The sequence below is a fragment of the Wolffia australiana genome, chromosome 2 (assembly GCF_029677425.1).
Source record: "Wolffia australiana isolate 7733 chromosome 2, ASM2967742v1".
NCBI lineage: Eukaryota > Viridiplantae > Streptophyta > Magnoliopsida > Alismatales > Araceae > Wolffia > Wolffia australiana.
Window position 1 is genome coordinate 23,705,049 of NC_135836.1, and position 16,214 is coordinate 23,721,262.

Genomic DNA, 16,214 nt, shown 5'->3' on the forward strand with positions numbered 1-16,214 from the left:
GCCCGATGCGATCGGATCGACGTAACGACGATGGTGGAAGTAGAACGGGTCTTATCAAGGAGAAGGAGGAGATTCGATGTGCCGAGGATCGCGTGGATACATCTAGAGGCTGCATATTTGAGTACCTCGACTCGGCTCACCTCTGGATCCAAGAAATCACAGATGTGATCCGTGTAAAAGTACTTCATTCATGTTTTTGTTGATACATTTGATTTGCGAAAAAGTCTTACGCTATATGTCATTTTGATTTCTTCATCTAGATCTAGGCCTCTAGAACCCAACAAGTTCACCATCAATTTGAAGGCAAATTCATTATCTTGGGTGATAAGATCCCAAGTCATGAAGTTACTTCCCGCAATGCAACGTAGTAATTTTCCAAAAATACAATCAAGAGCTCCGTGTAAAGGTCAAGGGCTGGGGGGTACCGTTGCAAAGTGACACGATGGTGTTGTTGGTGAGGCATGTGCAAGGACGTCCTTTGGGGCTCGATGTGGGGTTGTAGGAGTGGCAGGTTGTGGAGCCAATTATAGTATCGACAACATGGCACGCTATTGGGTCGATTGTGAAATAGTCAGAGTAGGGGGCCTCTATGAAAGAGCGGGGCTCTTAGACCACGTCGTAGATGAACACAATGGTGCAGTACAAGTAGCCGATTAGGGGGCAGTTCTGGGAGCCCTTGGAGGGGCAATCAGAGCTCGCAGAGCCTCTATAGGAGTAGGGCTCGGGGGCCTTGTCACCGAAGAACACAAAGGTGTTACAGGAAAAGCTCATGTGGGGCAGTCTCACAGGCCCATAGAGGGGCAATAGGGACTCAGGGAGCATCCACAAAAGCGGAACTCAGGGATCTTGGCGTAAAAGCATGCAACGATATTGTAGGGGAAGCCCATGTGGGGGCGATGTCTATGGCCTATGGAGGGGCAGTAGGGGCTCGGGGAGCTTTCGCAAGAGCGGGGCTCGGGATCTCGTAGCAAAATCATGTCACAGTGTAGTCCAGTAAAGCCGTGTAGGGGTGGTAGTGGAGATAAACTCCGTTGCTAGTGTGGTAGAATAGTGATGACTACGAGATTGTATCTGATAGTTCAGATCGTCCAGCCAAAAACGCATTTGAGTTTTAGTGTGAGAGTCATCCCTCTTCTGATTGTGTATATTCTCTAGAGTCTCGGGGTCAAGTAAAAATTGCAAGGTATATAGTGCAAGCTCAAGGGCCCTAGGAGGGCTGCCCTACGAGGTATTTGGTGCAGGTAGGACATACTGGTCGTATTGGACTGGGGGTGCATACGGTGTGTAAGGAGCGGGTGATACTAGAGTTGGAGCAGGAGGGGCTAATGCAGCATAATGCCTGGTCGACGGTCCCACTTGATAAGCCTGTTGTGGCGGTGGCACATGAGGTGCCGGCGGGATACCGTTTGCACCATAAGGATCACGCGACGCGTGGGTCGGCACCGGCACGTACGGCGGGTGTTGTGTCGGAGATGCATGAGGAACCCCATAATGATATGGTGCAAGAGCGCCCTGCAGACCATATGGCAATGTGTGGGTCTGAGCTTGGTCATACGGGGCCCATGCTGTCTGGCGGGCCATTGGGGAATAGTGTTCCCCCTGTGTCATCGGATAGGTCTGCGCGTAAGGCACGGGGGCACTAAGACAAGGCCAAGGGCGCTAGTGGTGCTCCATAAGGTGGTGTCGTGTGGGGTTACGATAGGGCATAGGGGTGTGATGACACATGGGTGTCTCCATACCCATGTGGGTCATAAGCATGGGAAGGTGTCAAGAGCGGATATGATTGTGTCAGTGCTGAGTAAGAGGGTGCATGATAACCAGAAGTATACTCTTGCGGAGGTAGATAAGCGTGTGTTAGTAGGTAGGGAAGTGGGGGTGGTGGGGGAAAAGATTGCCCCACAAGTGTGGTTTGTCCAAAAAAAGTGGCTTCAACCAGCTCAAGAGACTGATATAGTCGGCATTGACATCGGTGGGCCATCTTGGCCTTTCAGGTGCGGTAGAATCACGAAGCGTGGTTCCCTATCCTTCGAATAATTCTCCAGTTTAGCATCGTCCACGTAAGTGCCTGGACGATGGGTCTAAAATTTATCTTCCCAAGGGACATGGTAAGTGTCGACCTCATTCTCCCATTTTGAATCCAAAACGTAGTCTCCCAAGATGGTGCTATGTGTCCAAACAATTGTCCTAGCCAGATATAATGTATACGATAGGGATTCCTACGATGATGAGATGATACAAATGTAGGATGCACGTGCTTGTGAATTTTGAAATATGCGATACGTGCAATCAATTACAAAAATGAGAAAGTTCACTGAGAGTGTTAAGCGCATAGGTTAGCGAAATTGGCTTTGAGACCAACATGATGTAACACGAAGGACACCGATATCGAATGGCTCATGTTACACCACAGGGAAGATGGGAACAGTCACGTCATGTTGCGGAGATGAATAATGAGAGTGTAATGCAAATGATAACTTGATGATAAAATATATGAAAAGTATGACACACAGGGTCGACGGAAACCGATGAATACTAAGTCATGGTAAGCAGGACCTGGGAATGCCACTAGGCTCCCGATGATCCGTACATCCGAGTGAAGGGTGACGGTGCGTGAACAGCTACTATTGCTAGTGCGCATGCCCTCGACGGTTCCAACCAAAGACAACATTTGAAATCCTAATCCTCAGAACGAGGATCTTATCTATCACTAACCTAACCCTGGCAGTGTAGAAAATATTCAAAGGCACTGAAAGACGTAATATAATGTTGAGAGGGAGTTTATGAGCATACCAGTAGCAGTAAGCACGGGCGATGCCTAATTCGGCTACATTGGAAGGTAATCAGCATGTAGGCACGAGGACGGTGCAAGTAGGTGCAGCGGCGCAACTAGGTGCAGCGACAGGCATGACGACGGATGCAGCGATGGATGCGGCAATGGGCGCAACAGCCAACGTGATAGGGTGTGGCGGCATGGCAAAACAGTAGCGGCAGGTCACGGCGGCGACACAATAGCGTGGCAACGATAGGGCGTGGCGGTGCAGCCAAACGATAGCAGCAAGGCACGGTGTCGACAAGGGTTGGCCGTGGCTGATTTTGCGGCCATGGGTGCAGTTACGACCATCGGTGGAGCCACAGCTGAGGCTAGCTGCGTTTACGGTCGTATCTGTGGTTTGGGGTTGCGGCTATAGCTGCCGGTGGGCAGCCTATGGCTAGCTGCCTAGTGGCAATGGCGACGATGGCAGCGGCCGGATTAGAGTTTGCAGAGACCTTTTTTCCAAACTCAATTTCGTTGTTGTAATTTTTTCAACATTACGAGAACCAACAAATAACTAAAAAACACCTAAATAATTATAAAAACCTTGCAATCTCATATTTTCTAAATTTTTCTTCTTCTCCTCCAATGGGTGCCACCGACTCATAGAGGGGGTAAATATGGTCTTCTCCCTTAGAAATAAAGGGGAGAAGGCCAATTAACACGCCCACACACGGGCCCCAAATAGGAGAGAGACCCACTAACACGCCCACACACGGGCTCACAAATGCACAAAGATGTAGGTACGTACAACGCCCCAAACAAGTGCTCACAAACAAACACAAGCACATACGCGCCTGACATACAAGACCTACTAAGCAAGGAAAAAATAAGCAAAAGATAACGTCAAACGTCTGGGGGCCCATTGACGAGGTCGAGTACTTTAAAGGCCAGATCTCGTGCATCAGCCCTTGCTCGACGAAGTGGTTGAGATCAGGTCTTTGAAGTTTGACTGTCTCCCATCAATGATCAATAGTCAAACCCAAATAGGTCATCAGAGCTGGTATTGTTTAATTTAGAAATTATCAGCGAACTCTTCTCCAAAATTTCACCACATTGGTAGAGGACTTCATTGCATCATATTCCTTGATATGTCTCCTCTTGCACGGAGGATGGATGATCCCATCTTGGCCGATTAATGGTCTTTACGAAATTTGTGATGTAGACCAAATAAGACTATTTAGAATCCCATGTTTCGAGATTCATAGGTCATAGTCAAAGTACAAGTGTCCGTCCACAAGATGTCTTTGGTGTCTTAGGTCTAAGGACCACTTACACAATCGTGATGTGAATTAACCTGATTGAAAGTTTGATACAATACCATTTAGGGATTCATACGGATCAATTCAGTGAACTCTTTCCACTCAATAACGCCAACTATCTATCCGTAGTGTCTTCACACTAATGGCTACAGGATCGATCATACTCATCGTATATGTGTGGCTAGACAATGATATTCCATTTGGGTACTTCGATGTCCTTTTCAAGTATCCTTTAAATGGTAATATTTAGAACATACACTTAAAAACTATTGATCTCTTTATTATGATATCATCATGACACACCAAGTTCCATCATATGTTCATGGACTTCATTATAAGCATCACACGTGTTGTATAATGAATATGTTCTATTAATGAACACGGAACAAATATGGATTGTGTGATTGGCTTGCCAACTACATATATTTCCATCGTGGTTATCGCTCAAAAAAATATTTTAGAGCCACGGGCAATTTTATCATCCAACACAATTGAAATATTAGCATGTACTAAGCAAGCCCTTGGGTGTAAAGGGTCATCACACACTACATGTCTCCACTAAGCCAAATAGGGCCAGCAAAATGCTAACGGACAGAGTGTGGAGCCCATGCACATGCAAGGAAGATGTAAAGCTTGAATTCAAAAATATCTTCATTCGATATTTCTGTTTATGATGTTTTTAATCTAGTACTGGGATTTAGCCTTTTTAAAATAAGGTATAAGGAATGGATTACATAAACACAGCCCAAAAATTCTTGATCTTAGTGAGACGCTAGACAAGGATTGTGCCTTGACACAATTCAGCCCAAAGTATACTTTCCAACGGCCTGAGTTTAAAATTAACGTTACTACTGCTCTTTAATCTTCTGAAGAAACATCAGATGGTGAGATGAAAGTACAAACATTTTATTTTTAATGTACTTATTGGAGCTTGTGATTTTGTTGGAAGTAGAGGTCCATGAAGTTGAGGAGCCTCATTAAGGGGTTAGAATGTGGGATGATCTTATTGAGTTGGTTCACAGATACAGTGTGATTCCAGTTGTTTCCCCCTTCTCATTGAGAGACCTGACGATTAGGCGTTAAGCCATCCTCTTGTGAGATATTAGATCTAACAAATGGAAAGGCCGATATCCATCCAAGGCTTGGCAAAATGGTCCTTGGGCATTAATAGCTAACATATATCTATCCTTGATATCTATAAATTTTTACTGAGCTTATTCCATTATGCTTGGTGATATTGTAAGGAAGAATGGAAGAAGACCTTTTTATGATGTGATGACCCAGACAATAATGGCACACCAATGCATTTTCCCCTTTTTGGCCAATCATATGATGTCACAACACCATGCAATCCTTTTTTGAATTTTAAAATTTTAAAACTCCTGCAGATAATGATCCTTTTCTCAGTCTTTGCACATGCATCTATTGTAATTTTTATATAGTACTTTTCTTATTGGTCCATGTCACCTTACAAAGTAAAAATGTGGGTTATGCTAGCCAACGATAGGCAGTAATGGTATCAGGATTTGCGATGTCGTATGGCCCCTTCTTGAAATATTTATATTGGCTAGTTATTGGTGAAATTCATGATTACTCACCATTTGATGGATGGAACCACTTGGCAAGGTAATAAAATTAGACCAAAAAAACATTAAATAACCCCACAAAATTAATCCTTCATAATAAAGATATTTTGAAATATTTATTATGACTTAGAAAATAATTTTTAAAAAAATATAATGCCAAAAAACCCATAAAACTATATTCCGAATCATAAATATAATTTCTTTAATAATGTGACATTAAAAATATCAGTAAAAATACCAATCTATCTAGAAAAATCATTATATCAGTCTAAAAATAGATTTGATCATTTTTGGTTTTTTAACAAGATTATATGATTATATTCATGGATAAAAACACATAAATTTGTAGTATTAGTTTAACAATTCATGTGTTATCAAGGTCGTCTCACGCCGTTTATCTGTTGTCATTTTGTGTTACATTCCTATTATTCCCTCTTGCACTGAAATGAGGCATCTGACTTTGCGTTAGAATGGTTTCTTCCGATATCATCTGATTTCAGGCTATTCTATCGACTATGATGAATAAGATTAGACTGATACGGATCATAGCTATTTAATAAAAGGGGTCATTGATCGCCGCATCTTATCTCTGAAATTGATACGGCAACACAAGCACACCAAAAATTAGTATTTTAAACTTTTGCTTAATTCTTGCCTACTTGGAAGTATGGACTGTAAAATGGCTAATCTTGAGTACCAGTGAAATATAGATCATCCACCTTGGAATCCCAGTGAAGGAGGCAACGGATGGTTGAAATTTGAGAGATACTTTTAAGGGAGAAATTTGAGAGAAGCAGCTTCCGCATTATTTTCCCGAACCTTTAGGGATTTCATTTAATGTAATTTTTCCGACCAAGAAACATTAAAATAAATTTTTGCCATTCGTATTTCTGTCTGTGGAAATTCATCATTGATCGATTTCACAAGAGAGGGGGTTCCTTCCTATATGTAGAGAGAGAGAAACCCTAGAGGAGGAGAGAGTGACTATCCGAGTAACTACAAGAATGCCACTCGGATAGAGATATTCACTCACACTCCCCCTCAAGCTGGAGCGTAGATATCAAACAAGCGCAGCTTGCGAGAGATGACGTCGTATGCGGTGGTGCTCAGTCCTTTGGTGAATATGTCCGCCAACTAATCCGAAGATCCCACGTGTGGAGTAGTGATGAGGCCAGCGAGCACGCGATCACGAATCGCATGACAGTCGATCTCGATGTGCTTCGTCCGCTCATGAAAGGTGGGGTTGTTGGTGATGAAGATGGCGGCTTGATTGTCACAGTACATTGGCATAGCCTCCTGCACAGGAAAACCAAGCTCGTGAAGGATAGAGCGTATCCACAGTAGCTCCAAAGAGGCATGTGTCATGGCGCGGTACTCGACTTCCGCACTCGAGAGGGAGACCACCCTCTGCTTCTGACTACGCCATGTAACCAGGTTCCCACCAACAAAGGTGCAGAAACCCGAAGTGGACTTCCGATCACCGCGATCCCCAACGTAACTGGCGTCCGAGTAGGCCTCCACTCGGAGATGCCCATGACGCTGGTAGAGGAGCCCCCTGCCCGGGGCATGCTTCAGGTAGGCAAGTACGCGAAGGGCGGTGTGCCAATGTATATCCTAGGGGGCATGCATGAACTGGCTGAGAAGTGCCACCGAATAAGCAATGTATGGGTGGGTGACAGTCAAGTAGATGAGCTTCCCCACCAATCGTCAGTAAGCCTCGACGTCAGTAAGTAGCGGAGAAGTAGAGTCCCAGAAGCAAGGTTTGCTGTCAATGGGAGAGCTTCGAGGTTTGCACCCAAGTAACCCGGTCTCCTCTAGCATATCTAGGACGTACTTTCGTTGATTCAAGATCAACCTACTCGGCTGATGAGCAAACTCAATGCCAAGGAAGTACTTGGGCGTCCCCAAGTCCCGAATAGTGAGATGGTGGTGGAGGTATGCTTTGACCTGAGCAATGCCTGGATGATCACTTCCCGTGAGTAAAATGTCATCCACGTACACGGCAAGTATGACCGTGCCATTGGAGTCGGGTTTGCGAAACACCGTGGGGTCCACCGTGCATGGGGTGAGTCCCTGAGCAAGTACAAGCTCGCTGAACTTGGCGAACCATGCACATGGACTTTGCTTGAGGCCGTATAGTGCACGCTGAAGATGACAGACCTGGGCATTCGAGCCTTGAGTTGCATATCCGGGCAGCTGCTCCATGAAAACTTGGTCGGTGAGCTCCCCATAGAGAAAGGCGTTGGAGACATCCAACTGATGTAGGGGCCACCCCCAGTTCACCGCAACGGATAGGAGGACTCGGATAGAGTTCAAACGGACCACTGGAGAGGTCTCCTTGTAGTCGATGCCGTATGTCTGGGTGAAGCCTCGGGCCACTAGCCAGGCCTTGTAGCGATTGACCGTGCCATCTGGGTTATACTTCACCGTGAATATCCATCTGCATGTGACAATATTCGTATCGCGCGGACGAGGGACAAGGGTCCAGGTCCGACGCTCGGTGAGGGCCGCATACTCTTGATCCATAGCCGCCTTCCAGTGGGGAATGCTCAGGGCCTCCATATGGGACCGTGGTATCGACTCGGAGGTGAGGGATAGGGAGAAGGCATGATAGGCGGGGTGGAGGCGGTCATAGGTGACGTAGTGGGAAATAGGGTGAAGGGTACAAGAGCGAGTACCTTTCCGAAGAGCCACTAGGAGATGGAGGTCAGTCGGTGCCGATGCAAGGGGTGCCAAACTTGCGGACGAGGGCGAGGACCCGCCTGGTGGCTCGACGGAGTCCGGAGCCGGGGCAAGTACAGATGGAGCGGAAGATCCCAACCGAAGAGGAGTAGCGGAGGAGGAAGCAGTCTCAAGGGGAGAGTCCACGAGGAGCGGAAGGGTGGGCACCAATGAAGGAGGTTCGGGTGGAGGGAATTTAGAAGGTGGCATTAGTGGAGACAGAGTAGGTGGAGAAGTGGGCAGAGATGGAGTCGAGGAGAAGTAGCGAGTGGACTCAAAGAAGGTGACGTCAGCCGATACAAGATATTTTCGCTGATCAGGAAGGTATACACGATAACCTTTCTGGGTGCAAGAGTAGCCAACGAAAACTCCTTTGAGAGAGCGAGGAGCCAATTTTGATAAATTGGGGGTGTGGTCGTGGACAAATGCCACACACCCAAATATCCGAGGAGGTAGCGCGAAAAGATTGCGATCGGGGTGAAGGCAACGAAGGGGAACTTCACCACCCAGAGGAGAGGAGGGTAAACGGTTAAGGAGATAGGCAGAGGTGAGTAGGGCGTCCGACCAAAGGTAGTGTGGAACGCCCATCTCAACGAGTAGAGTGCAGGTCATGTCCAGTAGATGACGGTGTTTCCGCTCGGCGACACCATTCTGCTGGGAGGTATAGGGGCACGTGGTCTGGTGGATGATGCCAAGGGAGGAGCAAAGATCCTGGAGTGTTGTTTGAACGAACTCCAAGGCATTGTCCGTGCGGAGAATTTTGGGGGTGGAAGTGTATTGGGTGGAGATCTCTTGGAGGAACTGACGAACCGAGGAGAGAACATCGGTGCGGTCATGAAGAAGGTAAACCCAAGAGAGACGAGAGAAGTCATCGACAAAGACGATGTAATAGCGAAAATTTGAGATAGACGAGACACGAGAAGGTCCCCATACATCACAGTGTACAAGATCAAAAGGTTTCGTGCTCGGAATAGAGTCAAGACGAGAGTATGTAGAGCGAAAGTGCTTGCCCAACTGGCAAGACTCGCAATCAAAGGGGGATAAGGTTATCCAAAGGAGGGCCTGTCGAAGTTTGGTAATGTCGGGGTGGCCCAAACGACGATGCCATTGAAGAGAAGTCTCCGACTGGGAGAGAAGACAACGAAAGCCAATTGGAGGAAGATCAGGAACGAGCTCGTAGATACCCCGGCCGGTCTCATGTCCCAAACCAATCCTCTTGCCCGTCCGCAAGTCCTGAAAAATACAGTGATAAGGGAAAAAGGAGACCGAGCAGAAGAGGGTTTTGGTGATGGCGCTGATAGATAGTAGGTTAACGGGAAAGTTGCGTACATAGAGGACGTCAGATAATGGAAGGGAGGGAATTGGGAGGGAACGTCCTTTGCCCCAAATGGGACAAACACGGCCATCCGCAATAGTGACTGACTCTGGGTGAGAAAGGCTAGAAAATCGGGAAAGTAGGGAGGGGGAACCTGACATGTGTGCAGAGGCGCTCGAGTCGATAATCCAGGGACCCGGGGGAGAGGCAAGAAGAGCAGTACCTGATGGCGAAGCCGACGCAATGCGTGAGGCATGAGAGCCGCTAGCACTCGAGCTGTCCGTTGGAGTCCGAGTGGAGAGCAGGCGATCATATTCCTCCCGGGAGATAGTAAGCACATCCGATGCCAAGGAGGAGTCCGTCGTGCTAGAATTGGCAACCTGGTCAGGCTTGCCAAACTTCTGCCAGCATTTGTCGGAGCGATGGCCATATCGTTGACAGTGAATGCATGGAGGATATAGGTTGCCATCGCGACCACGCCCCGTCCCCGACCGCAACCACCACCATCCAAGCTGCGTCCACGAGGTCGAGTCTCCGAGGAGAGTGCGGTCGAGGCAGTTGACAAGGGAGCGGGAACAGAGATAGCTGACCCCGGGGAGCTAACTCGTGATGCGGTGGAGAAGGCCTCGCCCAATGTCAACAGAGTGATGTCACTCAGAATGTGACCGCGAATCTGTGAGACGAGGGTGGGGTTGATGCCAGACAGAAATAAACCAACGGTAATCTCCTCGCGGTAGCGGCGCTGCGTGGCGTGGTCGGCCGTGTACGACTGATAAACCGTGAGCTGGTTGAGGAGGGAGCGCAAAGTGGCATAAAATTCCTGAAGTGGACGATCGCCCTGACGAGCGCAAAACATTCCTTCAACAATCTCCACCGTCTGACCAATGTGGCATAACATTCATTCATCCCAAATGGCCTTAGACGGGAGATATGCTGCATCGGTTCTGCAATGACGGGAATAGCCATCTTCAGTAGCCAAGAGGTGACGGCCTGATCTTGAATGACCCATGTAGCGAATTTTGGGTCTTCAAGAGGGGGTGGGTCGTCAGTGAGGAAAGAGACCCGGCCATGGATCTCAAGAAAGCGCCGGAACCCCATGGACCACGTAACGTAATTGGTACCGTCAAGGAGGGTTGTCGGGCTTTGAAGACCGATGATGAAGCTTGGGGAGGACATGTAGAGGTCCGGGGGCATGCCCGCAGATGTAGGAGTAGTCGTAGGCTGAGGCGACGCGGAGGCCGACGCAGTGTCTTCACCCGCCATATGAACCGGTGTAGAGGCGGCCGAGAAGGGGACCCAAATTGGCCTCAATTAGCTCCAAATGGGCCTCAATTAGCTCCAAGTGGCCGAAATTGGCCTCAATGAGCTCCAATTGGGCCTCAAGTAGCTCAAAAATTGGCCCAAATTGGCCAATCGGGCCCAAATCCCAATTGGGCCCAAAGCCCCAAATTGGGCCGAAATCCCAAAAAAAAGAAATTGGGTCCCAAGGGGCTCGGATTTTGGAATAGGCCCAAATTAGCCCCAAATTTGGGCCCCGATTTGGGAGAGGAGCGGCACCGGAAACAGGAAGGCGGCGGATCGCGGTGGCTCTGCGCGGAGCAGGGGCGGCAGCGGCCGCGCGCGAAGCAGGGGTCGACGGATCGCGGCGGCGGCGCGCGGAGCAGGGACGGCGGCGGCCGCACGCGGAGCAGGGGGGGGCATGGCGGATTGCGGCGGTGGCGCGCTGAGCAGGGGCGTCGCCGGAAATAGGAGGACGGCGGATTGCGGCGGTGGCGCACGGAGCAGGGGCGGTGGCGGCCGCACGCGGAGCAGGGGGCGGCGGATCGTGGCAGCGGCGCGCTGAGCAGGGGCGGCAGCGGCCACGCGCAGAGCAAGGGCGGCGCCGCAGGAAAGGAGAGGGCGGCCGTGCGCGGAGCAGGGGGCGGCGGCGTCGGAACGAAGAGGTCGCCGGAGGATGGCGGAGCAAGCCGGAAGGATGGCTGAGCAGGACAGCGACGCGTGGAGTAGGGCAACGGAGAGCTTAGATGCCTCTCGGATGAAGGTGGCGCCCAGTAGAGGACGCCATTGTAGGAGCGGAGGAGGAGTCGGCGGTGGAGCGCCGCCAAGGTCAAGGATGACCTAGCTCTGATACCATGTGGAAATTCATCATTGATCGATTTCACAAGAGAGGGGGTTCCTCCCTATATGTAGAGAGAGAGAAACAATAGAGGAGGAGAGATAAACTATCTGAGTAACTACAAGAATGCCACTCGGATAAAGATATTCACTCACACTGTCCAAAATATATGTCTACTTGCTCATTTGTGTATTTGCATATGAAAGAGATAAACTTGTCATCCCTACTTTTTCTGATGTATGAATGTCAATTTGAAGGATAAAAGCTCTATTTCATGTATCACTCGTAGTTAACTTCTCAATTTAACTGATAATTTGGTTTGGCTGGAGAGGTCTTTTCATGAAAGATTTATTGTATGAGCACTTGTAATGACAGATATACGAACAATTTGATTCCTTCCTAACTGCCACTTGCCAAATTAATTTATTTGTCATTTGATGAAATGGTTTAGTCATGTCTCAATGCATCAACATGATTTATACATCCAACAGCATTCTTGTAATGTTTTAAAATTATATCAAAGGGATAATATCATTTATAACTTTAATACAATAAAATAGAGGATATATTATATATAAACAGCAAAATTAATAAAGTTACATCCATATGACAAGACATTGAGCACAGTATTAATGTATCTTATTTAGAAAATAATATATATTGCTAGTGGTATATTGATGTGACGAATAACAATAGCAATACAGATTGTACTAAAAGATGAGTAATTTTGTTTGGACTACTTGCAATTCTCAAAGAGATCATGAATAATTGTAATATGTTTGTTATCACACGCATATGTGGTCCTGATCAATACTATGTTGCACAGTTGTACTCAACATCTAATATATTATAATGACAAGTTTTCCATTAGGTGTTCACCTCGTTGGGTGTTGGTTAATTTGTAAGCCCTTAACATTATCAATGTATTGCTTCTATTTGTTTTCTATATGTCCCTTTCATATTGAAGAATTTATTTACATTTATAAATGTCTGAATACAGTAAAATCACAAACATCAAAATTTCTCCCAAATGTGATGTTTTCCTTTGCTCTTCCTTTTTTCTGAATTGATAGTCATTGGTTTTGGGAAGGTGAGGTTGTTGTACAAGCCTCACCCCCACCCCTTTTGTTCTACCTGCATCTGAGGCCTGAGTTGGTTGCATAGTTGGTAGTGGGCCCTTTTTAAGAAATACTATCAATAATCTTTTTCAACTCCTGTTCAGGTAAAATAAGCTATTCGTCATGAATTGAATAGGAAGATAAGCTCCATGAACCTCGAAAATTTTCTGAGAATTATCAACTTTTGGGCCCCTGCCTCTTGTTTCGCCGAAGATTCAGGCCCTCCATGATCAGAATTTAGGGGTGGGGGGGGAATTGGACCTGGTCGGGTCGGATCTCGCATCTTGGTGGGATATGATCCCATGTGGCCCTGGAACTGTTGCTTGCGCCTAGCAGCATTCGCAAAGCTGGCTGTCCTGGCAGGGATGGGCCACAGTTTTACACAGCTCACCCAGGACTTGAGATAACAATAAGAAAATTTCTCAGCTTGATGGGCTCAACTTCCTACTCAGTTCATGGAGCATGGCATGAATCTTCGGCCAATTAGCATGTCGCCGATCGGCAGCTTGAAACCGATTCACACCTCCATCGATCTCAATGGCGCTCCACCCAGAATCAGCTGCCACACCTTTCTCCTTCATCAATCTCCTCACCATGGCTGCACTCTCCCACTTTCCAGCAGTGGCGAGAGCATTTGATAGGCTAATATACCGCCCTCCGTGGCTGGGGTCCAGCTCAATTACCCGGCATCCCACCCCCTCGCCAAGCCCAGCCAGGCCATGGCTCACACATCCTCGCAACAGAGACCCCCAGATCGCACCATCCGGCTCCATGGGCATCTGACCAATGAGCTCCGCCGCGCTTGCCAGGTCCCCGGCTCGTGCCAGCAGATCCACCATGCAGCTGTAATGCTCAATTGTGGGCATAATCCCATAGATTCTCCTCATGGCATTGAAATTCACCCACCCTTCTTCCACCAGGCCGCCATGGTTGCAGGCACAGAGGACGCCAATGAAGGTGACAGCATTCGGTGAAACACGGCGCTGGAGCATCTCGGCGAAGACATCCAAAGCAGAACGGCTGTGTCCATTAACTGCCATGCCCATGATCATGGCACTCCAAGCAGTGACATCCCTCTTGCGCATTAAAGCAAACACCTTCTGGGCATCCCCTAAACTGGCACACTTTGCATGAAAATCCACCAGAGCAGTCCCCAGCTCCAGACCATACCCCAACCCCTCCTTTTCCACGAAATTCTCAACCCATTTTCCTTCCGAAAACTCGCCGACGGCAGCCGCCGCAGCGAGAACGCTGACCAAAACAGACCCGTTGGGCTTGATCTCTGGGCAAGCTCTCATCTCCCGGAATAGCTCTATCGCTTCAGCATGAAGTTCATTCTGAACGTATCCCTTGATCATGGCGCTCCAAGAGGATTGGTTCCTATCAGGCATTTCATCAAACAGGCGTCTGGCACGAGACACATCCCCTTGAGCGCAGCACCCAGAAATGAGACTGGTCCAGCACACCACGTTCTTGTTAGGACTGAATTCAAAGACAAGAAAGGCTAAATCAAGGAATCCACAGTCGGCGTAGGATTTCACCAGGGAGCTGACCACGAACACATCGGCATGGAACCCAAATTTAAGAAGCTGCCCATGAATCTGCTGCAGATGGGGTTTGCAGGCACAGGCTTTGACGGCGAAGGGGAAGGTGTGCATGTTAGGGAGAACGCCATGTCGGCGCATTCTGGCGTAGAAGAAAACGCCTTCTTCTGGGTGACGGCTCTTTGAGAATCCCCGGATGATTGTGTTCCAGTGGAAGACTGTTGGATGGGGATTTTGGTCGAACAGTTGAAGGGCGTAGCGGAGGTTTCCGTTGGGTGAGGTTGCGCAGAAGGCGAGGAGGCGGGCAGCGATGTAGGCGTAGCGGGCGAGACCGAGGATGATGGAATGGGCGTGGATGGCCTTCAGGCTTCTCATGCTGGAACATCTCTCCAAAGATGAGAGGAGCTCCGGTTGAGTTTTGCGTTCCGGCCATGGCGGGCAAGACGACATTGCAATAACTTGGGTCTTGAGTCATGGCATGCTTTAAGTTATGCTTGTGCAAGTATGCATAGAGATTAGTAGTGAGATAGAGAGAGAACCCATCTTCCAGTCAGTATGACTCAATTCATCAGTTTCTGTTTAATGCAAATGTTGATCAAGAGAGTGATATAATCTTGAGGATGGTGTATATGAGACACAATAAAATTATTTACAATGATCATCTAAAGCATGTACAGTATATGAGACACAAGAGTGATTTATGTAGTGATTGTCTAAAGAATATATTGTATGAGAGACATAAGAGTGGTGTTGGATGGTCTTTCTCTTCAACCAAAGAGAGTGATACAAGAGGGGAAAATTATTAGGAATAGGAAGGAAATGAAGAAAAGTGGGATCTCTATGGCTGTTTATTTGTAGTATACTCTAGAGATCAATCGCATACATCTGACAATTTAGGCTTAAATCCCTTGACAACAAGAGAATTGATTAACGAACAAAGGTTAACCCAGAGCCACTTACTTGGCAATAGTTAATGACTCCCAAACTTGATCTAGGTTGTAGGCTAACATGAACCTCAAAAAAGTTCATATTGATCTGGTGCTCTGGCTGCAACTGAAACTAGCAATCCTCCATGTTCCAACTTTATGGTAGGTACAACATTTGGAGTCCAACATACTCTATAATTCTATAATCTGATGAACCTACTTATGGGCATTCCTTCATGAAGATCTTTCACTGAGAAACCCTTCATTTCAGTACATCAGGAATCTTGTAATACTAAATATTAATGCACCACATTCCGTACAAAGATTCTGTACAAGATATGGAGAAGGTAAAAATATTCTCCATATCTTGTAGATCTACCAATTTTATTAAAGAGGAGCATAATTCTTGATCTCCAAAGCAGGGGAAAATTATGAAAATATAATGGAATAAAATCCAGTTTGAAACTAGTAGCACACATCCTTGGTGGAGCTTTCAAGTAACTGCAGATATTTATGCATGTCTCTAGAATTTTATATTTTTTTTGTCAAGAGTTTGATTATTTAAACACCATGAGACATCTCAGTGTATTTTAATTTATATTTAGAATGTTTAATGACTTATTATTTCGATCATGAATTTCATGAAAAATATTTCTGTAACCACATATAATAAAACGTTTAACTTTACTATGGACATCAGAGTTGTCTTTTATGATTTTTTGGAAATAGAAGAGATATTTATTAAGTCATGGACTCCCTACAGCCCTATTTAGTGCTTGCATGGCTTACATAAATGAGGCAAAAATAAGGTTGA

General features: G+C 47.1%; 1 pseudogene; it reads right to left on the reverse strand.

Moving 5' to 3' along the window:
- Positions 1 to 13,035: 13,035 nt before the first annotated feature.
- On the reverse strand, positions 13,036 to 15,088 carry LOC144700160 (pentatricopeptide repeat-containing protein At5g66520 pseudogene; annotated as a pseudogene).
- Between the last annotated feature and the right edge of the window lie 1,126 nt (positions 15,089 to 16,214).